Consider the following 26502-nt stretch of genomic DNA (forward strand, 5'->3'; position numbering starts at 1 on the left):
TTTCTTCACTTAATAGTATTTTATTTTTTTCTAATTACATGTTAAGATAAGTTTTCAACATTCACTTTAATAAGATTTTGAGTTCCAAATTATTTTCTCCCTCCCCAAGATGGCAAGCAATTTAATAAAAGCTATACATGTACAATCAAATCAAATACACTTCCACATGGGGTGGAGCCAAGATGGCGACTGGAAAGCAGGAACTTGCATGAGCTCCCACCCAGTTCCCTCCAAATACCTATAAAAAATGGCTCTGAACAAATTCTAGAACTGCAGAACCCACAAAATAGCAGAGGGAAGCAGGGCTCCAGCCCAGGACAGCATGGATGGTCACAGGGAAAGGTGTATCGCACGGACCTGGGAGCGGAGTGGAGCAGAGCCCAGCATGGGTGTCGTGGACCAACCAGATGGAGAGCCAAGTGGTACAGGCCCTAGCACCCTGAATCAGTGAGCTGTGGCAGTTACCAGACTTCTCAACCCACAAACACCAAAGACAACAGAGGTTGGGGGAAAAGCTGCCAGGGACAGAATGAAAGGAGTTCTTGGTTCAGCCACTGCCCTGGGGGCAGCAGAGGTAGTACAGCTACAGAGCTACAGCTGCAGTTGCTTCTGGCCCCAGGACCACCTGGTGGGAGGAATTAAGTGATGGATCAGAGCAGGAGTGCAGAGCCAGCTTAGATCTGAGTCGCAGTCTGGGTTGGCAGTTCTTGGGGGAGGAGGGGCGCTGGTGTGGCACAGCTTGCTGTGTAGCTCTGAAAACAACAGCACAGCCCCTCAAGCTTGGGACAAAGTACTCTCTACAAGCAGTCATATGCTGACAAAAAAACTCAAGGGTCAAGTAAGATGGCTGGGAACATGGCGAGGCAGCAAAAATGGACTCAGATTCAGACTCAGACTTTAGAATCTTTCTTTGGTGACAAAGAAGACGAAAACATACAGACAGAAGAAGTCAACAAAGTCAAAGAGCCGACATCAAAAGCCTCCAAGAAAAACATGAACTGGTCTCAGGCCATGGAAGAGCTCAAAAAGATTTGGAAAAGCAAGTTAGAGAAGTAGAGGGAAAATTGGGAAGAGAAATGAGAGTGATGCAAGAAAACCATGAAAAACAAGTCAATGAATTGCTAAAGGAGACCCAAAAAATACTGAAGAAAACAATACCTTAAAAAATAGACTAACTCAAATGGCAAAAGAGCTCCAAAAAGCCAATGAGGAGAAGAATGCCTTGAAAGGCAGAATTGAAAGGCAGAATGGAAAAGGAGGTCCAAAAGACCACTGAAGAAAATACTACCTTAAAAATTAGATTGGAGCAAGTAGAAGCTAGTTACTTTATGAAAAATCAAGATATTATAAAACAGAACCAAAGGAATGAAAAAGTGGAAGACAAGGTGAAATATCTCATTGGAAAAACCACTGACCTGGAAAATAGATCCAGGAGAGATAATTTTAAAATTATTGGACTTCCTGAAAGCCATGATCAAAAAAAGAGCCTAGATATCATCTTTCAAGAAATTCTCAAGGAGAACTGCCCTGATATTCTAGAACCAGAGGGTAAAATAAAAATTGAAAGAATCTACCAATCACCTCCTGAAAAAGATCCCCAAAAGAAAACTCCTAGGAATATTGTAGCCAAATTCCAGAGCTCCCAGATCAAGGAGAAAATACTGCAAGCAGCCAGAAAGAAACAATTTGGGTATTGTGGAAACACAATCAAGATATAACACAAGATCTAGCAGCTTCAACATTAAGGGATTGAAGGGCTTGGAATATGATATTCCGGAGGTCAATGGAGCTAGGATTAAAACCAAGAATCACCTACCCAGCAAAACTGGGTATTATGCTCCAAGGCAAAATATGGATTTTCAATAAAATAGAGGATTTTCAAGCTTTCTCAGTGAAAAGAGGAGAGCTGAATGGAAAATTTGACTTTCAAACACAAGAATCAAGAGAAGCATGAAAAGGTAAACAAGAAAGAGAAAACACAAGGGACTTACTAAAGTTGAACTGTTTTGTTTACATTCCTACATGGAAAGATGATGTGTACAATTCATGAGACCTCATATTAAAATAGTTGAAGGGAATATACATACATACATGTGTGTGTGTGTGTGGACAGAGGGCACAGGGTGAGTTGAATATGAAGGGATGATATCTAAAAAAATAAAATCAAACTAAGGGATGAGAAAGGAATATTTTGAGAGAGGGAGAAAGGGAGAGATAGAATAGGGTAAATTATCTCACATGAAAGTGGCAAGGAAAAGCAGTTCTGTTGGGAGGGAAGAGGGGACAGGTGAGGGGAAATGAGTGAATCTTGCTCTCATCAGATTTGACCTGAGGAGCGAATATCATACACACTCAATTGGGAATCTTACCCCACAGGAAAGAAGGAGGAAGGAGATAAAAAGGGGGGGATGATTGAAGGGAGGGCAGATCGGGGAGGAGGTAATCAAAAACAAATACTTTCAAAAAGGGACAGGGTCAAGGGAGGAAATTGAATAAAAGGGGGATAGGATAGGAAGGAGCAAAACATAACTGGTCTTTCACAACATAAGTAGTGTGCAAGGGTTTTACATAATGATACACATGTGGCCTACGTGGAATTGCTTGCCTTCTTAGGGAGGATGGGTTAGGAGGGAAGAGGGGAGAGAATTTGGAACTCAAAGTTTTAAAAACAGATGTTCAAAAAAAAGTTTTTGCATGCAACTAGGAAATAAGATATACAGGCAAAGGGGCATAGAAATCTATCTTGCCCTACAAGAAAGTAAGGCAAAAGGGGATGGGGGGAGTGGGGTGACAGAAGGGAGGGCTGACTGGGGAATGGGGCAACCAGAATATATGCCATCTTGTAGTGGGGGAGAGGGTAGAAATGGGGAGAAAATTTGTAATTCAAACTCTTGTGAAAATCAATGCTGAAAACTAAAAATATTAAATAAATAAATTTTAAAAAATACACTTCCACATTAGTCACATTGTGAAAGAAGAATCAGAACAAAAGGGAAAAGCTACAAGAAAATAAAAAAAGAGAGAGAAAATAGTATGCTTCAATCTACATTCAGACTCTATGGTTCTTTCTCTGGATGTCGATAGCATTTTCCATCATGAGTCTTTTGGAATTGTCTTAGATCATTGCATTGCTAAGGAGAACTAAGTCCATCAAAGTTGATCATCATAAAATGTTGCTGTTATTGTGCACAATGCTCTCTTGGTTCTACTCACTTCACTCGCCATCAGTTTATGTAAGTCTTTCAAGGTTTTTCTGAAATCTGCCTGCTCATCATTTCTTATAGCACAAGCGTATTCCATTACATGAATATACCACAACCTGTTCAGCCATTCCCCAATTGATGAGCATCCCCTCAATTTCCAATTCTTGGCCACCACAAAAAGAGCTGCTGTAACTATTTTTGTACCTATGGGTTCTTTTCCCTTTTGTGTTATCTCTTTAGGATATGGACCTTGTAATGGTACTGCTGGATCAAAGGGTATGCACAGTTTTATAGCCCTTCGGGCATAGTTCCAAATTGCTCTCCAGAATGGTTGGATCAGTTCATAACTCCACCAACATTATTCCACCAACACATTAGTGTTCCAACTTTCCCATATCTTCTCCAACATTTTCCTGTTTTGTCATATTAACCAATCAGAGAGGTGTGAGGTGGTATCTCAGAGTTGTTTTAATTTGCATTTCTCTAAATAATGATTTAGAGTATTTTTTCATAAAGCCATAGGTAGCTTTAATTTCTTCATGTGAAAACTGCCTGTTCGTATCCTTTGACCATTTATCAATTGGGGAATGACTTACAGTTTTATAAATTTGACGCAGTTCTCTATATATTTGAGAAATGAGGCTTTTGTCAGAAACAGTGACTGTAAAAATTGTTTCCCACCTTTCTGCTTTGCTTCTAATCTTGGTTGCATTGGCTTTGTTTGTGGAAAAACTTTTTAATTTAATATAATCAAAATTATCCATTTTGCATTTCATAATGTTCTCTATCTTTTGCTTGGTCATAAATTCTTCCATTCCCCATAGAACTGACTGGTAAACTATTCCTTGCTCTTCTAATTTGCTTACAGTATCACCCTTTATGCCTAATTCATGTACCCATTTTGACCTTATCTTGGTATACAAGGTAAGATGTTGGTCTATGCCTAGTTTCTGCCATACTCTTTTCCAGTTTTCCCAGAAGTTTTTGTCAAATAGTGAGTTCTTATCCCAGAAGCTGGAGTCTTTGGGCTTATCAAGCAGAAGATTACTGTAGTCATTTACAACTGTGTCTTGTGTAACTAACCTATTCCATTGATCCATCACTCTCTTTCTTAGCCAGTATGAAATAGTTTTGATGATTGCTGTTTTATAATACAGTTTTCGATCTGGTATGACTAGGCCACCTTCCTTTGCATTTTTTTTTTCATTAATTTCCTTGATATTTTTGACCTTTTGTTCTTCCAGATGAATTTTGTTATTTTTTTCTAACTCTATAAAATAATTTTTGATAGTTTGATTTTTATGGCACTGAATAAGGAAATTAATTTTGGTAGAATTGTCATTTTTATTATATCAGCTTGGCCTACCCATGAACAACTGCTAGTTTTCCCATATTTAGATCTGACTTTGTGTGAAAAGTGTTTTGCAGTTATGTTTACGTAGTTCCTGGATTTGTCTTGGCAGGTAGACTCCCAAATATTTTATACTGTCTACAGTTACTTTAAATGGAATTTCTCTTTCTATCTCTTGTTGCTGGACTTTGTTAGTAATATATAGAAATGCTGATGACTTATGCGGGTTTATTTTATATCCTGCAACTTTGCTAAAGTTGCTAATTTTTTCAAGTAGTTTTTTAGTTGATTCTCTAGGATTCTGTAAGTATACCATCATATCATTTGCAAAGAGTGATAGCTTTGTTTCCTCATTGCCTAGTCTAATTTCTTCAATTTCTTTTTCTTCTCTTATTGCTAAAGCTAACATTTCTAGTACAATATTGAATAACAGTAGTGATAATGGACATCCTTGTTTCACCGCTGATTTTATTGGGAAAGATTCTAGCTTATTCCCATTACAGATAATGCTTACAAATGGTTTTAGATAGATGCTACTTATCATTTTAAGGAAGGCTCCATTTATTCCTATGCTCTCTAGTGTTTTTTAAGAGAAATGGGTGCTATATTTTATCAAAAGCTTTTTCTGCATCTATTGCAATAATCATGATTTCTGTTAGTTTAGTTATTAATATGGCCCATTTATGCTGATAGTTTTCCCAATATTGAACCAGCCTTGCATTCCTGATATAAATCCCACCTGGTCATAGTGTATTATGCTCATGATAAATTGCTGTAATCTTATTGCTGATATTTTATTTAAAAATTTTGCATCAATATTCATTGGGGAAACTGGTCGATAATTTTCTTTCTCTGTTTTGGCTCTTCCTGGTTCAGGTATCAGCACCATATCTGTATCATAAAAAGAATTTGGTAGGACTCTTTTGCTTATTTTTCCAAATAGTTTTATAGTATCAGAGAACAGAACATTCCTGAGTCCCCAATCACAGGAAACTACCTCCTCCACTTCCCTGGATGAATTATATTTCATTAAGTCCTAATCATAATTTGACTTAATTTGACATAAATTGACATAAAGGAGTCGACTCCCCCCAGGAATGGACAGGAATGCTTAAATGTCATGAACAGTGTTTTGCTCTTTGCATAGATACAATCGAAGCAATAAAACGAGACATAATAAGATATCTACCACATGGCTGCTCACCCTCGGGTTATCTTAGATCCAAACCTAGGAGTTCAAGAAAAAGCACAGTACATTTTGCATAATACCCCATGTCCACCCCTCCTTCAAGACAGTAAAAAAGTATAGAAAATAAAACATACCCCCTAACTCCTGTTTAATTCATGCCATGAAGTCAGGCTAAACATTAGATGAAGATTCAGGGCCGTAGCATGGCCTTAGGACCCAGTGGGGACTGAAGCTCTTGCAGCTAATGGTTTTCCTACTGCATCTCACCCCAGCTGGCTCATCAAGCATGGATTCTAGGTGACTCAGTGGGTAGAGCACTGGGTCTGAAGTTAGAAGACCTGAGTTCAAATCTAGCCTCAGACACTTACTAGCTCTGTGACCCTGGGCAAGTCACTTAACCTCTGTCTGCTTCATTTGCCTCACTTGTAAAATGGGAATAATAACAGTACTTACTTCACAGGCTTTTTGTGAGGATCCAATGAGATAATATTTGTAGGCATTAAATAAATGCTTATTCTCCCCTCCCCATAGAGGCAGAGGAGTAGACTCAGAAGCAGGCTCTAGCAAAGAGAATCTTGCTACTGGGGTTCTAACCCACAGCTCTGTCCTCGACCCCTTCGGTTCAAGTTTCCAGTAGCTGATGCACATATTATTTTCTCTGTGACCTTGAACCAGCCCTCAAAACCTCTCCTTTGCTAGTAGATCTCATCACTCAGCACCTCCTTGTCTTTGTTAGTTAACTCTCATATTCTGTAATTTCATCAAGTACATTTGGGAGGAAGGGGAGGGAGGGCAAGAAATGAAATTGATTGGAGTTGTGGCCTCAATATCCCTTCACAATAAGCCAGTTGCAACTATGGTGCCACATGGGACTGAGGGCCAGCTAATGGTTTTGTCCATTTTCTATTATATACCAGGCACTGTGTGGCCAGCTCAAGAGGTAAAGAATCTCTCCAGACTCTCATAGTCTCATCTTCTGATAGTATGCACATACCCAAGCTCAGTAGGTCTTGCCAGAGTTTGTGCTATCCTGGCATAGCCCTCAAGAACCCAAGGACCCTTCCACCCCATGATGTCTCTTCAGAGCAAGACTTTGGGGTCTGCTTCCTCATCTCTACATACTCTGTATGAGAATGATCTATGCTATAATTGCCATACCTCCTATCCTAGGGGGTAGCTACAGACCTACGCCCTAACCCTACCCATGGTTGGAAGTGTGGAAAGGCTGTGACTAGTAAGTTCCCACTCCCTTTACTCTGACCCAGCCAAACAGAAATAATCTCTGCTCTCAAACTTGCACTACCCTCTTATGCTATTCAAGTTATTCTCCATATACCTAGAATCTCCTCCTTCCCCCTCTTTACCCACTGAAATACTACCCATCCTTTAAAATCCAGTTTAACTCTTCCTGGAAACCTTCCCTGATCTCCTTGGCTCATGACGAACCTTCCCCATTTATAACTCTAATATGGTTCTTATCTAACATTGTGACAGTTACTCCAATTCTTGTCTCATACCCCACTGCATTAGTAAATTTACTGAGGACAGTGATAATACCTTATCTAAATTTTATAGCTTTTCTAGCACAGTGCTTGGAACACAGTAGATATAGAAGAAGTGTTTGCATCATTATTATTATTCTCATATTTTTCATGGTCTTTAGAAATGGTCCTGGAACAAGTCACTATACTGCTATTGCTTCTTTTCTATTTAATGCTCTACGGAAAGAGTTCCTAACTTGGAGTCCAGAGATTCCCCAAGGGTCCATGAATAGGTTTCAGAGGGTCTATGAACTGGAATGGGAAGAAAAAAAATACATCTCTCTCTTTTTTAAACTGAACTTTAATCGAAGTTTATAATTCCTTCAATTTTTTAAAATTACTTTGAGAAAACATCCATAGATTCACCAGACTGCCAAAGGGGTCCATGACATAAAGAAGGTTAAGAACCTCTGTTCTATGGACTATTGCATTGATGCATAAAATGACTACTTTTTGTAATTGAATAAAAGTATTAGGATGTAAGCTCATGCTCTACAGGCTTATGGATTCCATTACTGATACAGCTTGGTTAGCAGACATGACACCAGAATGGTGTCCACCTCATCCATATAACCTTGGTCTATTCTGTTGGGTCTCTATATTTTTAAAGCTTCTATGGAGGAAAGAAGGAGGAGGAGAGGAACAGAAAGAGGAAGAGGAAGGAGGAGAGGAAGAGAAAGAGGGAGGGGAAGAGGAAGGAGGAGAAGGAGGAGGAGGAGGAGAGATGAAAGAGAGATTATCTACATTGTAAGCATAGACTTGCCAGGAATAATTTTTCATTAACTTATCATTATTCTAAATCTAAGCATTTTTCTGTTTAAAGGGAGAAATGTCCAAACTGGCCAAGTCCCCTCATGCCTGCAGAAAACCCTCTCCAACACAAGATATTTTGAAATAACATTTTTAGAATTCTTGAACAAGGAAAATTTCACAAAATACTAAAACATCTATACAAGTCCGGATTAGGTGAAAATTAATATTTTGCTTCATCAATCCAGAATGAGAGTCACTTAATATTGGAAATATTCCAGTTTCTGTTTCCTATTCCCCTTAAGAGCTCTTCCCTGATCCACCCCCACCACCACCCCTCCCCACTACTCCCCCAAGAAATCTCTTTCTTCTCTTAAGTAGATTTTTATCCTAATCCCTTCAGGGAACCAGGGGAGGCAAAGATCTTAACTAGAAGTACAGAATGTTCTAAGTCTGGTTACTACCTTTATTCTATTTTCAGGGCCCTTAGCTTTCAATCTTGACTTTTCTAATGGAAGATGGCTCTTGGTTCTATCCATGTATAGCAATTCCTTGTATATCTTGGATATCAGACCTTTATCGGGAAAAAAAAAATTTCCCTAGTTAACTTTCCCTTCTAATTCTAACTGCATTGATATTTGTGCAGAAAATTTTTAATTAATGTAATCCTTGAGCCTAATGTATAAGAATTCTTCCTATAGCCATAGTTGTGAAAAGTCATCTCCTTCCTTGATCCCCTCATTTGTTATGTTATGACCTTTCAGACTAGTCCTTGGACAATGGACCTAGTCTGCTTTTTGAGGGTCAGTATAGCTAACCACAGAGAGGCGCCTCATCAGTAGGCAGATCAGCTAGGAATAAAATTATTTTGTCCACAGCAACTCACCAAAGAAAGAGTTATAGTCCTGCATGGCTCCTTCTCACCATGATGGTGATGGAGAGATGGGAAAGGGGAAGAAGATGCTAAGAATCACCCAATTTTTAGACTGTCAACAAACTCACATATGAGTACTGGTACTCTAAATGTGAGATCCTTGTCCAGTGGCCAATGAATGGACATATTGCTAGAGGAACCAAACCATATCAGCCTTAATATTCTTGCTCTAAATTAGGGTCTATTACCATTTTTTTTTGCATGGCCCAACACTCCATTGGCAGTGGTGAAGTCTATGATCTCCTTCTCAAAATAATGTTTTAAATGAACAAAATAAGATGCATAGGATCACAAAGGAAACTGATTATATTGGTATAATTATTGATATTTTTAATCAACTTCATGGACTCCAAATTAAGAACATCTATTCTTCACAGGACGTCTGACTATAGTTAAGGTTGATGTAGCTTGGAACTGGCCTTAGGATAGGGGTTCTTAACCTTTTTGCGTGTCTCGTGGACCTCTTTGGTGATGCCTTATCTTGTCAAAATAATGTGGTTGTTGAAAATAATAAACAAAGGAAATGCTAAATTGTAGTTATAGGTTAGTGAAAAATAAAGATATACATATGTGTGTATCTGCATATATATGAGTATATCTGTATATGTGAATATGTGTGTATGCATATATATAATATATGTACGTATGTATTCACACACACAGAGAATTAGTAAATGTGATTGTTGAACCATAAACAATAATATCCAAAGGATCATGGGAAATGGGAGAAGAATAAATGTTGTTCCGATTTTCAAAAAAGGGAAGAACCTTTTCTTTTTGCCTGAAAAGTTTATGACAGTGAATTTGATCTCAATTCCTGGGACAGATTATTAAAATATGGTTAGCGAAGGTCTAAAAAGGAAAGTCATGATGACAAAGATCCAGCATAACTTCATCAACAACAAGTCATGGTGATCAATCTTATTTCCTTTTTTTTTTTAACAGGGCTATTAAACTAGTAAGTCACAAGAACACTATAGATATAATTTACCAAGATTTTTAACATGGGATTTAGTAAGGCCTTTCATTCTGTTCTTATGGAAAACATGGAGAGATGTGGGCTAGCCAATAAATGCAATGATGGATTTGGAATGGGTTGAACAGCTAATCTCAAAGAGTTATTATTGTTAATGGTTCAATATCAGATTGGCAAGAGGTTTCTAGTGGAGTGCCCAAGTAATCTGCACTTGACCCTGTTTTGTTTAATGTTCTTGTCAATGACTTGACAAAAATCATCAATGGTGTACTTATCAAATTTGCAGATAACCAAGCTAGGAGAGTAAATCGATCATACCAGATGACAGAGTCAGGATTCAAGTCAACTTAACATGCATTTATTAGGGGCCTACTATATACCAGGCACTGTGCTAAGTGCTGGGGTTACAAAGAAAGGCAAATTCAGCCCCTACTCTCAAAACAGCTCACAGTCTAATCAAGGAAACACATGTAAACAACTACATACAAATGAGATCTATACAAGATAAATTGGAGATTATCTGAGAGGAAAGGTATTAAGGTTAAGAAGAACCAGGGAAGGCTTCTTGCAGAAGGTAGGACTTTAGCAGGGAATTAAAAGAAGCCAGAAGGACTCAAGGATTGAGAGAGTTCCAGGAATAGAGGAGACAGCCAACAAAAATGCCAGGAATTGGGACATAGTATGTCTTCTGCAAGGAGCAACTAACGTCACTAGTCCACAGTGCACACGGAGGCGTATCACTGGAAAGGCAGAAAGGAGCCAGGTTATGAAAGGCATTATTTGATCTTGTAGGCAATAAGAAGCCACTAGAGTTATTAAGTAGTTTATTATAAGATCCTGATAGGCTAGAACATTGGGATGAGTCTAAGAAGATGAAGGCACAGTGGATAGAGTGCCAGGCTTGGAATCAAGAAAACCTGAATTCAAATTCCACCTCAGACACTTACTAGCTATGTGACCTTGGGCAAGTCACTTCACCCAGTTTGCCTCAGTTTCCTCATCTGTCAAATAAGCTTGAGAAGGAAATAGCAAACCACTTCATTATTTTTGCCAAGAAAACTCCAAATAGGGTCACAAAGAATCAGATACAACTGAAACAAACAAACAGCAACATTAGGGCAGCTAAGTGGTGCATTGCATGGAGTGCCAGCCCTGGAGTCAGGAGGACCTGAATTCAAATCCAGTCTTAGATACTTACTAGCTATGACCCTGGGCCAATCATTAACCCTGTTTGCCCTAGTTTCCTCATCTGTCAAATAAGCTGGAGAAGGAAATGGCAAATCACTCCAGCATCTTTGCCAAGAAAACCCCAACTGCGGTCATGAAGAGGAGGACATGACTGAAATAACTGAACAACGAGAAGAAGATGAAATCCAATATGGATAAATGTCTAAAATCTCACACTTGTGTTAAAATACTCATCTTCACAAGTATAAAATTTGGGGAGGGAGGAATAAAGGGGAACACAGCTAGTAGTTTGCCTGAAAAAGATATGTGGCATTTAGCGGACTTTGGGTTTGATGGGGGTCAGCAGAGAAATAGAACAGTCAAAAAAAATCCCAAAAACTAATGTAACATTATGGTGCACTGAGTGACATAGCTTCTAGTAATAAAGTGGCATCAGTCCCTCTTAGACTGCACCTAATCAGGCCATATCTGGAGTAATGTTCTGGACACAAGTGAAGAAGGACAGCCACGAGCTGGAGAGCATCCAGAGGAAGGCAACCAAGATGATGAGCTGAATTCAAGGGTTGGCAAACTACAGCCTGAGGGCCAAATCTCGACCAGCCTGTTTTTATAAAGCTTCAGTTGAAACTACTTTTAGCTCACAACCTCTGGTCTGAGTAAGAGAAGATTTGTGGAAACATGATAGCTGTGTTCATGTGTTTTGAAATCTTTTAAGTCAAGAGGAACTGGACTTTTTTCCGTTTGACTTCAAAAGTGAGCCACAGTTGAAAATTAATAAAGCAAATTTGTTGCTGTTGAGTCGTTTCAGTCATGTGGGACTCTTCGTGACCCCATTTGGGGTTTTTTTGGTAAAGATAGTGGATTGTTTTGCCATTTCCTTCTCCAGCTCATTTTGCAAATGAGGAAACTGAGGTAAACAAGGTTTAAGTGACTTGCCCAGGGTCACATGGCTAGTAAGTGTCTGAGGCTGATTTGAACTCATGAAAATGAGACTTCCTATTTCAAGCCCAGCACTCTATCCACTGTACCACCTAGCTGCCCCCCAGGCATACTTAGCCTTGATGTAAAGAAAAGTTCCTAACAATTAGAATTGTCTACAAGTGGTATGGACAACTGCATGTGTATAACCTATATTGGATTATGTGCCTTCTCAATGGGGAGGAAGAAAGGGAGGGATAAAATTTGGAACGCAAAAACTTTTAAAAACGAATGCTGAAAATTTTTACATGTAATTGGGTAAAAAATAGTAAATCAAAAGTGGTATGGATCACTTAATCACTAAGTGGTTCCCCCTCACTGGATGTCTTGAAATAAGGGCTGGGTTAAGGGTGGGGAACCTTTGGCCTCAAGGCCACATATGTGGCCCTCAAGGTCCCCAACTTCAGCCCTTTGACTGAATCTAAACTTCATACAACTCCCAAAAGGGATTTGTTCTATGAAGTCTGGATTGAGTCAAAGGGCTGAGGTGGAGGACCTAGAGGGCCACATGGGGCCTCGAGGCCACAGGTTCCCCACCCCTGGGCTAGGTGATTACTTGTCAGGTGTGTTATACTGGGGTTTCCTTTCATGTATGAGTTGGAATATATGCTCATTGAGGTCTCTTTTTACTTTTGAATTCTGTAATTCTGTATTTTTATGCCTATTAGGTGAGGCCAGCCCCCCTCTTCTCAATCCCTCTAAATTGGCCACAAATAGACGGCATCACATGTTGCCATTACTTATGTTACTCCTAGGGCAAAAGCCTTCTCTAAATAATGGAAAACAGAGCTACATCCTGCCCAGATTAAACAGCACCTCTGCTACAAAGCCCTCTGAGCTGCCATTGGCATGTGTGAGTCCTCCACTGGAAATGACTGCCAAGTTGTCCCAGAGCTCTGCCCAATGGTCCAGGATCTCTATTCAGGTGGTACTTAAGCTGCCTTGAAAGAAACCAAAAGGTAAGGGTAAGGAGGTAGAGCACAGACAATACAAGGTGGGAAAATAGAATCTTGTACATCTGAGGAGAAAAGGAGCAAGGATTTATTAAGTGTCTACAACGTGCCCGGCACTGTGCCAAACACTTTTACAAATGTTACGTCGTTTGATCCACACAACAACCCTGGAAGGTCGATGCGACTATTATCTCCATTTTACAGCTGAGGAACCTGAGGTAGACAGAAGTTAAGTGATCTTATATGACCAAGGTCATATAACTAGTAAATGTCTGAGACAGGATTTGAATTTAGGTCTTCCTGACTCCCAGACCCAGTGCTCTATCTGCTGCACCACCTGGCTGCTCTATGGATTAGTAAGTAGGCCAATAGGGCTGAATCACAGGCTTCCAGCTACCTGTAAAAAGAATAGCAAGGTAGGAAGAGGCTGGGCTGCAAAGAGATTTAAATATCAAATGGAGGAGTATATATTTTTATTCTTAAGGCAATAGGGAAGCTATCGCAATAGTCCAGGTGAGAGGTGATGAGAGGCTGGCTGTGTGAATGAAAAGAAAGAGACACAAATGATGGACGTTGTGGAGACTGAAAAAGACTTGGCAGCTGATTGGAAGTGCAGAGTGAGTGGAAGCAGGGGGTTGAGAATGACGATGAGGTTCCAAACACGGGCGACCAGAAGGATGCCGTGCCTTAGAAAGTAATAGGAAAGCTCAGAAGGGTCAGTTCTGAGCAATAGATAATGAATTCTGTTTTGAACATTTTGAGTTTGAGATGCTTACAAGGTATCCGGTTTGAAATGTCTCAGAGACAGTTAGTGAAGTAGGCCTGAAGCTCAGAAGAGAAACTAAGGCTGGAAATAGAGATCTTTCTTCAGTTCTTGACCTGGCCCGCAGGTCACACAATCGTGGGTTAGCGAAGCTGGAGAGGTCCGGGGAGCTAGGCTCGAGGGGAACCTAATGGCTCTAAGGGCCAAGAGGCTCGGAACGAGATCACGGAGAGGAAGGAGACTAGACGCGCTAATGGTGTAAAAAATGTCTCTCTTTATTGTTCCTCGTAAGGGTTTTTATGAGCATGTTATCAGAATGCCACGTCCCCAGAGGGGTGGCTAAGCATTGGACGCAGGCCTGCGTCATATCCCAGAAACGAGAGTTAGCCAGGAAATGAGAGCTAAGCGAGAAATGAAAGCTAGCGAAGGGAGGGGGCGCGGGTCAGGCAGAGGGGAGGGGTAAGGCGATTTTCCAGTCTCCGGCATGTCCCCCATTTTTATTTTAAGGAAAGGGTGACTGGCCTGTCTTAGGCTATGCAACTTGGGTCTGATAATGAGGTGAGAGCGTCTGGTGTACAATGGATTTTGAGAGCCCGCCCTTGAGCACTGTCTTAGGTCATCCGGGCGGGGTGTTTACAGTAGGGTACTACAGCCCTGCGACTTGCGCCACTGGAGGTTGCCCGTCATGGTGATCAGAGGGTCTTACGGCCAGTTTCAACCAGACCTCAACCATCCTTCATTCAGGGTTGCAATAATCCCGTCATGGGCTCAGCCACAGCCGTCCTTCAGAGGGTCAGCAGGACTGTTTAAATGGAGAAAGAATGGTGGGAAGAGTGAATTCAAAGGTCAAAAGATAAGAATTTGGTGACAGAGCTAAGGCGAGTGGGGGAAAGGAAGGGGATGATTGGCTTTACAGCACAGGGCACAAAGGTTTGTCTTCCAATCGCCGATGCCAGGGCTCCTTCAGAAGGTCTTCCGTGAATTGTAGTCGCTCTTCCTGCTGTTCAGTGGTGTCTTCTTCCTGTAGTCTGCTGTAAAATATGTGGCTCTTCCTGGCAATGGCTGAATCTACTTGAGACTTAACAAAAGTGGTTAATTTGTTTAAAAGCCCAGGGGCCAAAGGAAAGGAGCAAGAGAAGACCCACCAGAGGCCCAAGAAGGGGGAGGAGGTATGGGAGAAGCCCATGTAAACCGTTCCAGAGGGGGTTATTTAAAAGCTCTTTACGCCTCTGGACCAATACTTCTTGCAATATCTTAATTTTATCCCTTACTATGCCAGATTAGGCTGAGGAAGTAACTTAGCCAGTTTTACACAATTGTTTTCATATCATTTTTTTTTTTTTCTTTTTTTGTTTTCAACAGAATTCAGATTAATAATTGCTTTGTCTAACACTATCTCCGGTTACTTAAGTTTTGCAATATAGGACATTTTACTACAATCTAGAAGCACACTAATAGTACAAATAGAAAGATTTTCAGATTACATTAATTGCATTCCCAAATCATTACATATTTTAGGCTTACCAAGCATAGAGGCTTTTCTTCTCTCCTCATAGTTGCAGAGCCTAGCTGTGGACTGAAAAAAAGGGGGGGGGGCGCGAAGGGGGGGAAGGTGCTGGGAAGCTGCAGAGTCCAGCACCTGAATTAAAGGTCTAAGGAGTCATTTAGGAGGGTCTCTGAGAGATCTTTACTTTCTAACAGGGGTTGTCGGGTTTGGAAGACTAGGAGCAAAAATTCCAGGTTCCAGTGGGAGGGGGGCAAGTGCCTAGAAGTGTGGGCTTCAGGGTGTCCGGGGTCCACGGCTGTTGTCAGTGGGGTAATTATATTTGAAAAGGAGCCAACCCTCTATTGTATATTCGCAGCCAAATCACTTTTTAAACTTTTCAAGTCACAAACTTAGGAAAATCACAGCAAGTTAGAAATATCTATATCTATTGAGCTAATTTCTATTTTAGGAAGTATTTCTGTTTCTCAGGAATGTAATAAGCAACAGTCTTTTGGGTAAAATATGTTCAGATTGGCTCTCATTCTCTGGTCATATTTCTCTATTTTGGAAGCTTTAAGCCATTTTTAAATTCAAATAGGAACAAGGGTCACTAAATTGCACATAAGGATCTCTGTAGTTGTATATTGAAAACTACTATTAACTCTATGGATTTAATACCGTTATGTCATTAAATATTTTCCAACTTTGTTATCTATACTAGTCTCATGGTGATTCTCATTCACCACACAGGAATTAAAACATCTTTGTATATTCTTCTGACATAGGGCTGGAATTCTTAACCCCCCAAGGAGTCTACGGATTGGAGGGGGATACAGAATATCTTTCGTCATATAAACTGATTTTTCTTCACATTCATACGTGCATTATTATTTTGAAAAAGGTTTTATATACCTCACCAGATTATCTATGGTTAACAGAATCTGCTAAATCAAAATCTTAATGGTTCTAATTTTCTCAAGTAAATTTTACTTCTGTGTTCACTCCTTAAAAACTTTTTTTGGAAGTGAGAGCTTTGAATTTGCCAGTCTAAGGTGAGTGGGACTCCGGAAAAGATCCAGTGGTACCATGTCCCTTTCTCCTCATACTGGGAGACTCAGAGTGTCTCTTCCTTATGCATTTTCCAAATTTGCCTTAGTGCCAAATGGTATGAGAAATTCTGACTTTATCTTAAGCATCGAATCAGGAGTAACACATTTGAATTTCAGGGAAAAGGTCCCCGCCTCCTTTCTTGTCTCTCCACATTCCAAATTGGCCAGATCCGGGATGGAGGGAGACAGAAAGAGCATATATATATATATATCATTTTTTTAAAACAACTTCCCAAAAGTTTCCACCTTGCACTCTCAAAACCTCTATTCACACTATTTGTGCAAATAGATTATGCCTTTTTTAAACTTTCTATACCTCCTCCTCTCTCCTACATGCTTAAACTTTCTTGCCTTTCCTTTCTGGTGGACTTTGATGAAAGCCCATGTAAAACTGCACATACTTTATTTCTTTCTAATTCTGACCTGACACTCCTCTTTACCTTGCCTTTTCCATCACATAACTTAAACAAGAAAACATTCTTCTCTGTCTTTCTCTCTCCCCCGCCCTCCCGCTCCTCTGCATGCCAGGAGGAGTCAGGGAGGGAGAGAAAGCCAGATAGTGGACATTACAGGGTGTCAGATTACACACACACAGAAGCACAGATACAGACAGACACAGACACAAAGATACAGAAATCCAAAAGCTTTTTGTTTTTCATTTTCCCTGGGAGAGCTTTTCTCAAAACACCAGGAAAAATCCATTCCACCCACCTAGGTCAAATATTTTAAGAGCTCTTGTCTATGGCCATTTTCCTTTCTACTTTTGTTGTTCATTCCAATTTTGCAATCGATTGCCTAAAGGTACCTCACATATGTGCTCCGGAACCTAGCACAGCTTCTGTTCCTCCGAGTCCCTCTCTTCGGGATTTTCCCCCAACTGGGTGGAGCCCCACACCAGGACCAGGAACCCCCAATAAATCTTTGTGGTGCGCGCTGGATCCTGCTCCCTGGTGAGGAGAACCCCCCCCAATCGAGGGGGTCCCGGCCGAGCCCCCAACTGTGTGGGACAAACCACAGGCTCAAAATAAACAAAAACAGAGGTGTCTCGGTTTTCTCAAGGTAGAAACAAAACAGAAGTTTTATTTGATCAAGTCTCGCGAGAATTGGGCATCTCCCACTACCAGGGTGGGATGGTAGTGCAGAGAGGCAAGGGGGAGAAGGCAAGCAAGGGGATATATAACCTTGTACAAACAATTCTAAGAAATAGCTGGAAGTGTCTTAGAATGAATACCAAAGTACATATCTGTGAATGGAGACCATATTGGAAACAGATTTACTGTCCCAAAGTGTAATGCTTACTCAGCCATCTGATGAGATTTGAGCACTAAACAGTTTGAGAGGGATGCATAAAGCTGTTTTATTACAAGATGCTGTTAGTGTTTAATGATGGCATGATCTACTAACTTAAGCAACCGTTCAGGTAGCCATCTGGCGTTTTGTGCATTGGAATCATATATACAGGCATGTCCCTTGCCCCATATGAGGACTGGATCAGGGCCATGCCACTGATGGGTGAGGGGATCCTTCCATTTCACTTGGGCATAATCATGGGCTGACGATGGGTGCCAAAGGCGATCTGCGGCGGATTTGCCATGAGCGTCCAATGTAAGAAAATTTAGGACGAAGAGTGCATGATTTAGGAGGGTCCTATGGTTATTGGCCCGTATGTATAGTTTTTCTGACCCCGATTGCAATTTAGATATCATTCTTTTCAAAGTCTGATGGGCTCTCTCAACAATACCTTGTCCTTGGGGATTATATGGAATACCTGTGATATTTCTGATGTTCATATATGCACAAAACTGTTTAAAGGATGAACTAACATATCCCGGTCCATTATCAGTTTTGAGAATTTTGGGTTTAGGCCCCATGGCTAATGAGGCCACAATGTGATTGATAACGTGCTTGGTGGCTTCTCCCATTTGTAGGGTCGCTATGAGGAAACCACTAAAGGTATCTATGGAGACATGGATGTATTTCAGTTTACCAAAAGGTGTGAAATGAGTGACGTCCATGTGCCACAGTTCCCCGGGAACCAGGCCTCGGGGGTTCACTCCAAGGTGAGGTTCAGGCAGGAGCACCAAACATCCTGGACATTGTTTGACAATCTGTCTAGCCTGTTCTCTGGTGATTTTATAAATTTGACTTAAGCTGTGGGCATTAAGATGGTGCAACTCGTGTGCCTTGGTGGCAGTCTCTATGGGGGAGGGTTGCAATACAGAGGCGAAAACCAAGTGCTTGGAAGCCGCATCAACAGTATCGTTCCCTTTTGCCAATGGTCCAGGGAGGTCAGAGTGCGCTCTGATATGGCAAATGAAGAAAGGCTGTGCTCTTTCTCTGATCAGTTTTTGTATTTGAAGGAACATAGAGAAGGCATTGGTGGAAGGTTTTATATAAGGAACAGTTTCAAGCTCGGGGATTGAATGAGCAATATAAGCACTATCTGTGTATATATTCATTGGGTCCGGTACATGTTCAAAGACCCAAAGTATAGCGGCAAGCTCCACTAGTTGGGCTGATTTATAAGGTGTATGAAAGGAAGTTAGATTTGAGTCTATAGATATGGCAGCAGTTCCTGAGGAGGACCCGTCAGTGAAGACTAGACGAGCATTTTCTAGAGGATCTCTTTTAGTGATTCTGGGGAAGGCCACTGGATTGTCCCTAAGAAATTGGATCAATTTGTCAGGAGGGTAGTGATTATCAAGGATTCCCTGATAAGATACAGAGGAGATGGCCCAAGTATCATCATTCTGTTGAAGCCATGACAGTTGTGCAGAGGTGTAAGGGCAGACAATGTGGTCGGGGTCTTTTCCAAAAAATTTGACTGAAAGAGACCTGCCTTCCTGAAGGAGGGAGGCAGTAAGAAGCGGGTAGGTGGGTAGCACTTTGGTGGGTGTTGCAGGACCATGGATCCAATATAGGGGCAGGTCCTGCCATAAAAGGCCCGTAGGGGAGAATGATGTAGAAAAGATAAGAAACCAGAGTTTTTTCTGGGGGTTATAATATCCTATTTTTTGGGCCGAAATAGCATGATTTATTTTTTGTAGGGCAGCCTCACCTTCTTTAGTCAGAACACGGGGCGAGGTTGGGTTGGAGTCACCTTTCAGAATGTCAAAGAGGGGTTTCAAATCTCCTGTGGTGATTTTAAGGTAAGGGCGTAGCCAATTAATATCACCCAATAACTTCTGGAAGTCATTCAGCGTGTGCAAATGATTTGTCCGTATCTGAGCTTTCTGTGTTATAATATGAGAGGAATGCAATTCGAATCCAAGAAAAAAGAAAGGGGAGGCAAGCTGGACTTTATCCGGGGATATGTATAATCCCCTATCTTTTAAGGCAGTTATTAGCAATGTGGTGATCCTAAGTAATTCCTGCTCGCAGGGCCCAGCAATAAGAATGTCATCCATATAGTGAATGATATAAAGTTGTGGAAATTGTAAGCGAAAGGGGTCGATTGTCTGGGCAACATACTTCTGGCAGAGGGTAGGGCTGTTGGTCATGCCTTGGGGGAGAACTTTCCATTGAAAGCGAGGAGAGGGTCCTACGCAATTGGTAACTGGGACAGTGAAGGCGAATCTTTTGGAGTCATCGGGGTGGAGAGGAATGGAAAAGAAGCAGTCCTTGAGGTCTATTACAATTTTTTGGAAGCCTGCCGGGATTGCTACGGGTGCAGGAAGACCCGGTTGCAGCGATCCCATGGGGATCATGGTCTTATTGACCGCCCTTAAATCATGGAGCAATCTCCAGGCACCTGACTTCTTTTTAATAACAAAAATTGGAGTATTCCAAGGAGAGTTGGAGGGTTCTATGTGACCCGCAGTCAATTGTTGTTGAACTAACATATTTGCAGCCTCTAGTTTTTCTTTAGGGAGGGGCCACTGGTCAATCCAGACGGGAGTCTCAGATCTCCATGTAATCTTATCCGCCTGTAGGCTGAGGGGACCAGTGGCCCTTATGAAAAATGTGTCTGGAAACCAAGGCCGGAGCGGTCAGGGTGAGATTGTATATGTAAAGGTTGAGTGATGCCTTGTTTATTTTTTCCTAGTCCTTGGCGGGGTAAAAAGCCTTGACTTAGCATTTGCTCTGTAACAACTGAGCTAGGGCTGCACATGATAACTCCCATTTGTGAGAGGATATCTCTTCCCCACAGATTAACGGGGAGGCATGGGACTACAAAGGGACGGATTGTTCCTCTATTACCCTCACGATCTTCCCATTGCAACAGCTGTGTTGATTGCATAGTGTTGGAACTCTGCCCTATACCTTGTAAGTGGGTCAGGGAGGGCTGTAACGGCCAGGCAGGTGGCCAGTGTGCCTCAGAAATAACAGTTGAATCAGCCCCGGAATCGAGTAGGCCCATAAAGGATTTTCCCTGTATTTTAAGCATTAGTGTGGGCCTCTCTTGGGACAAGGCTTGGGCCCAGTAAATGTCTGAGGACCCGGGTGTGGAATTGCCCCTCTTATGTTTTGAAGCAGGAAAGGTGGTATTCATAGGAAGAGGGAGGGCTTGGGCAATGCGCTGATTGGGCTGGATTCTCACAGTATCTTTCAGAGCAGAAGCAATTATCTTAATCTCTCCTGCATAGTCATTATCGACAATAGTTGGGTGTATTGTTATTCCTTGAAGGGTGGTAGAGGCACGGCCAATAATGAGGAAAAAGGAACCTCTGGGCGGAGGGCCGAAGACTCCCGTAGGGAGGATTTGTGGGCCGTCCTCCGGTCTCAATATTGCGGCGGCGGTGGCACACAAGTCCACTCCTGCACTGCCTGCCGTTGCTCTGGAGAGCTGTGGGCAGGGTGGGTCCCCGTGGCTGGCTGGGCCAGTCCTTGAGGGGTCCGGGGCCGACCCCGCCAGCCGTTTCCCGACAACGGGGGGAGGGGTTTGCCGTCTATATCATGTGTTGCTCTGCATGTATTCCCCCAGTGAAACCTTTTTCTGCACCTGGGACACGGGGTGGCAGGTGCTGCGCGCCTTTTCTGAGCGGTGGGATTAGGTTGATTCATGGGGCATTGTCTGGCAAAATGACCCTCGGTTCCACATTTAAAACAGGTTTTCACAGTATTATCAACAGCTGCTCCTATAGTTAGAAATGCCTCTGACATGTTTTTCATAGGGTTTTGTAAGGCCAATATCGCCTGAGACATTTTTTCAATTTTTGCTGCTGTAGGATCTTGGATATCGCGGCATAGTTTAATCATCTCATTTAATGTCTTATCCTGCCATTGACCATTCAGTACACTCCTACATGGGCCATTGGCATTCTCAAAAGCCAGTCTTTTGATAATTAAATCATCTGATGCCTCATTTCCTAACGTCCTCTCAGCCGTCTCTAACAGTCGACTGACAAAGTCAGAGTACTCTTCATCTTTTCTTTGAGTGATCTTATTAAGGGGTGTAAAGGGGGAGCCTGTAACAGGAAGGGCTCTCCAAGCGCGATTAGCCGCGTGAGCAGTCTGTTCTAGCAAGCCTGTAGGTAACTTTCTTTGTTTTTTCTCTAACGCATATTCACCTCGTCCTGCTAATTTTTCAAAAGTCCAATCCCTATTAGCCTTAGATTTCAAGTTTCTTTTTTCGATGGTTTGACAGTGATATTCAAATTCTGCTTTCCAGGTTAGGAATTGTCCCCTTGATAGGGCGGCCTGAGCTACTCGCACCCATTCCCCGGGCAGCAGATAACCTCCTTGTCCTATAGCCTCAAGGGCAGAGAGAGTGAAAGGGGCATTGGGACCATATTTTTTCACTGCTGCATGGAGATCTTTGATATTCTTAAACTTTGGGGCTTTGTATTTAGAGGAGCATGATTTATTGTCCTCTTCTGAATCAGATTCCTGGTCATCATCCTCCACTTCCTCCTCCTGGCTTTCCTCCTCGGACTCTTCAAGTCCTGCGCTATTTTCAGGGGGGTGCTTATCAGAGTTTGTGTCCTCTGCATCTTTAGGTCTATTCTGTGTATTGCTTCTAAGAATAGGAAAGAGAAGGGATTTCTGTTTCTGTTTTGGTCGGGGAATTTTGTCTTGAGGGAGTGCTATAGGAGTACTTTTTGGGGCAGAGGGAGGAAGCAGTGCCTTCTGCAGGGACGCTTGTAGCGCCGAAAATTCCTTTACCATTTGATGATATTGATTCTGCATATTGACTGTCTTTCTTAATTCAGCCATGCGCTGGGTCAAATCTCTCTGGATTTGGGAAAGGTCCACAAGGGGGGGTAGTAAATAGGGGTGTGGGGAGAAAGCGTGGGATAGGAACACTTCTTGAGGGTTGTATGCAGCAGCCTCAACGTCTAAATTGGCTGCGTTCTCGTCAGGGAGCGGGCCGCTTTCGTTTTCGGGGGCAGTATTCATGCCGACTTTCCCCTCGGTAGGGAAGACCGGGAAAGTGAGTGTCTCTTCAACAGGGTTAGGGAGTGGCGGGTAAATGGACTTGGCAGTAGGGGTAGGGGGAGGAGATTTTGCTTCCTCTTTGTCTTGTGAGTTTTCTGCGTGAAGGGAGGAAGCAGAAGCAGCGCGAGAAAGCGGAGCGAGACAGGATTCCGCCTGCACGAGTAACTGGCGGGCACCTTTGTCTCCAGTTGATCCCTCAATAATGTCATTAATTAAGGTCCAGAGGGAGAAGGCATTTATGGGAACTGACTCGGGACCTTCTTGTTTCAATCTTTCATTAAGATCTCTCCCTACTTTCTGCCATTTCCCCGGGTGTATATCTGGACCATTAACAATGAACCAGGGACATACCTTATCTATAAAAATAAAAAACTTTAAAAGGTCTTTTTTCTTTATCCTTATTCCTCTCTCTTTGAAGCTTTGTTTTAAATCTTTAAGAAAAACCTGTTCTTTGGATAGTGGTGATCCCATGATGTCGATAGACGCGAACACTTACCTTAAGGGGATTTTCAGGGTCCGGACGAGGGGCGTCTACCGGGTCCCTGTCCAGCGTTCGAGCCCCACGCTTGGGCGCCAATTGACCTGGCCCGCAGGTCACACAATCGTGGGTTAGCGAAGCTGGAGAGGTCCGGGGAGCTAGGCTCGAGGGGAACCTAATGGCTCTAAGGGCCAAGAGGCTCGGAACGAGATCACGGAGAGGAAGGAGACTAGACGCGCTAATGGTGTAAAAAATGTCTCTCTTTATTGTTCCTCGTAAGGGTTTTTATGAGCATGTTATCAGAATGCCACGTCCCCAGAGGGGTGGCTAAGCATTGGACGCAGGCCTGCGTCATATCCCAGAAACGAGAGTTAGCCAGGAAATGAGAGCTAAGCGAGAAATGAAAGCTAGCGAAGGGAGGGGGCGCGGGTCAGGCAGAGGGGAGGGGTAAGGCGATTTTCCAGTCTCCGGCAAGTTCTCAAATCCTACCCCTGCATCTCTGTCTCTCAGCACATGATCTCATCTACTCCTGTACTGAGAAAACTGAGGCCATCTGTTGTAAGCTACTCATGCACCCTATTCTGCACCCTCAAAACCCTGTCCTTGCTTCGGTCTCTGACAAAGAGATGGTCCTTCTACTCAAACAGGCTAAGGCCTTTATTTATTTATTTGTTTGTTTGTCTTGGGAGGGGGGAAGGCAGGGCAATTGGGGTTAAGTGACTTGCCCAAGGTCACACAGCTAGTCAAGTATCTCAAACCAGATTTGAACTCAGGTCCTCCTGACTCCAGGTCTGGTGCTCTATTCACTGTGCCACTGCCCCTAGGCATTTATTTATATTTTTTAAAATATTTTTTAAAAATTTTTCCCCAGTTACATGTAGAGATAATTTTTAACATTCATTTTTAAAAAAAAATTGAGTTCCACAAAATCTTATTTAAAAAATGAATGTTGAAAATGGTCTTCATATGTAATTGGAAAAAATGAAATACTATTGAAAAAATTTGAGTTCCAAATTTTCCCTCTCCCTCCTTCCCTGAGACAGTAAGCAATTTGATTGTTCAATCATGCAAAACATATTACCATATTATCCACTTCTATTCCTAATTAAATCCCCTCTGCTCTCCTACAAGGCCTTGCCCCATCTATCATTCAATTTTTCATCTTCTATTTCTCCCTACCTACTGGCTCCTTCCCTGTCGCTTACAAGTATGCCCAGATATATCCCATCATTTTTTTTTTGGAGGCAATCAGGGTTAAGTGGCTTTCCCATGGTCACGCAGCTCATAAGTGTCTGAGTTTAGATTTGAACTCAGATCCTCCTGACTACAAGGCCAATGCTTTATCCAAACTGAGCCACCTGGCTGACCCAATATAACCCATCTTAAATAAAAATCCAAACACAGATTTTTCACTTGGCTTAACATGACCACCCCCACTTTCCTCTATCTTCCCTTTCATTGCTAAACTCTTTAAAGAGCCTTCTGCCTCATCACCCAGTTATTTCTCAAACTTTTACAACCTACTTTCAAACTATAATATTCAGATGGAACTGTTCTAAAATTATTTCTTAATTGCTAAATCTAAATAGCTTTCCTCCATTCCCAACCTCCTTGATTTCTTGATCAGAAAGTGTCTCCTCCTTTGTCTTCTCTGATATTCTCTCCTGATTTTCCTCCGTGTTTTTACTGGACACTTCTTAATCTTTTGTCACTTTTGCACGTGGTTCATCCACTTTGAACTTCTTAAGTGTGGGGTGTCCCTCAGTGCTCTGTCCTGGGCCATCTTGTCTTGCTTTACTCTTCTCATGGTGAATTCAACAGCTCCCATGAGTTTCATTATCATATCTATAAAAATGACTCCTAGATATATATAGTTTGCTCCTCAGGGGCAGTGCTGGTCCCTAGCCTTGTCCTGTTCAATAAGCTAGGCACAATAACTATGTGCCAGGCACTAGGTGGTACAGTGGATAGAGTGCCAGGAAAATTCATCTTCCTGAGTTCAAACCTGGCCTCAGATACTTCCTAGCTGTGTGACCCTCGGCAAGTCACTTAACCCTGTTTGCTTCAGTTTCCTCTTCTGAGCTGGAGAAGGAAATGGCAAACCGAGACTCCAACATCTTTGCCAAGAAAATCTCAAATGAGATCATGGAAAGTCAGACACAAGCAAAAAACAACAAATGTGCCCAGCACTGTGCTAAGCACCAGATAATTCTAAGCTCATTCCATTGGCTATGCACTCCACCCAACACCACTGGGCATTGTGAGGAAATTCTAATCCCTCTAAGGTCCTCGGTACTTGTACTTCTAGTCCTTGGTGCTGTTCCCCACAATGAACAAAATTCAAGTTACACACAATCTTATAAAAATGTTCCAAATTGAAATTTAGGGGATGCCCATCAATTGGGAAATGACTGAACAACCTGTAGTATACGATTGTAATGGAATACTATTGTGCTGTAAGAAATGATGAGCAGGATGCTTTCAGAAAAACCTAGAAGACTTACATGAACTGATGCGAAGTGAGATGAGCAGAACCAGGAGAACACTGTACACAGTAACAGCAATATTGTATGATCTATGTGAATGCTCTTAGCAATACAATGATCAAAGACAATTCCAAATGACTTATGATAAAAAAATGCTATCCACTTCCAGAGAAAGAATTGATGGAGTCTGAATGCAGATTGAAGCATACTTTTTTTAAACTTTATCATTCTTGGGATGTTGGGGCTGTTTTTCTTTTGCAACATGGCTAATGTGGAAATGTTATGCAGGATCACAACATGTATAATCTATATCAAATTGCTTGCTTACTCGAGGAGGGACTAGGGGAGGGAAGAAGAGAATTTGGAACTCAATTTTAAAAAACAAATGTTAAAAATTTTTTTTTACATGTAATTGAGGAAAAAATATTCCAAATCACTAATAATTGGAGAAATACAAATTATAACCCTGGGGTTTTCTCTCACACTTATCAGACTGGCAAAGATGACAAAAAAAAAGGAAAATGACAATTGTTGTAGCGACTATGTTATGACAAGACAACACTCATGGACTGCTCAAGTGAAGGTGGAAAGTGATCCACCATTTTGGAGAGCAATTTGGAACTACATCCCAAAAGGCAACCAATTGTGCATGCCTTTTGATCCACTGATACCAACTCTAGGCTTATACCCCAAAGAGATTAAAAAAAAAAAAGAGCAAAAGGTCCATATTTACAAAAAG

The 26502-nt window shown here is 41.8% G+C and overlaps 1 protein-coding gene across 1 annotated transcript in view; it reads left to right on the top strand.

Annotated features, from left to right (window-relative positions):
• HEATR4 (HEAT repeat containing 4) overlaps window positions 1-26502 on the top strand; it is a 110424-nt gene that overhangs the window by 60481 nt on the left and 23441 nt on the right. The gene's annotated exons all lie outside the window — the stretch shown is intronic.

Source organism: Trichosurus vulpecula, chromosome 8 (assembly GCF_011100635.1).
Source record: "Trichosurus vulpecula isolate mTriVul1 chromosome 8, mTriVul1.pri, whole genome shotgun sequence".
Lineage (NCBI taxonomy): Eukaryota > Metazoa > Chordata > Mammalia > Diprotodontia > Phalangeridae > Trichosurus > Trichosurus vulpecula.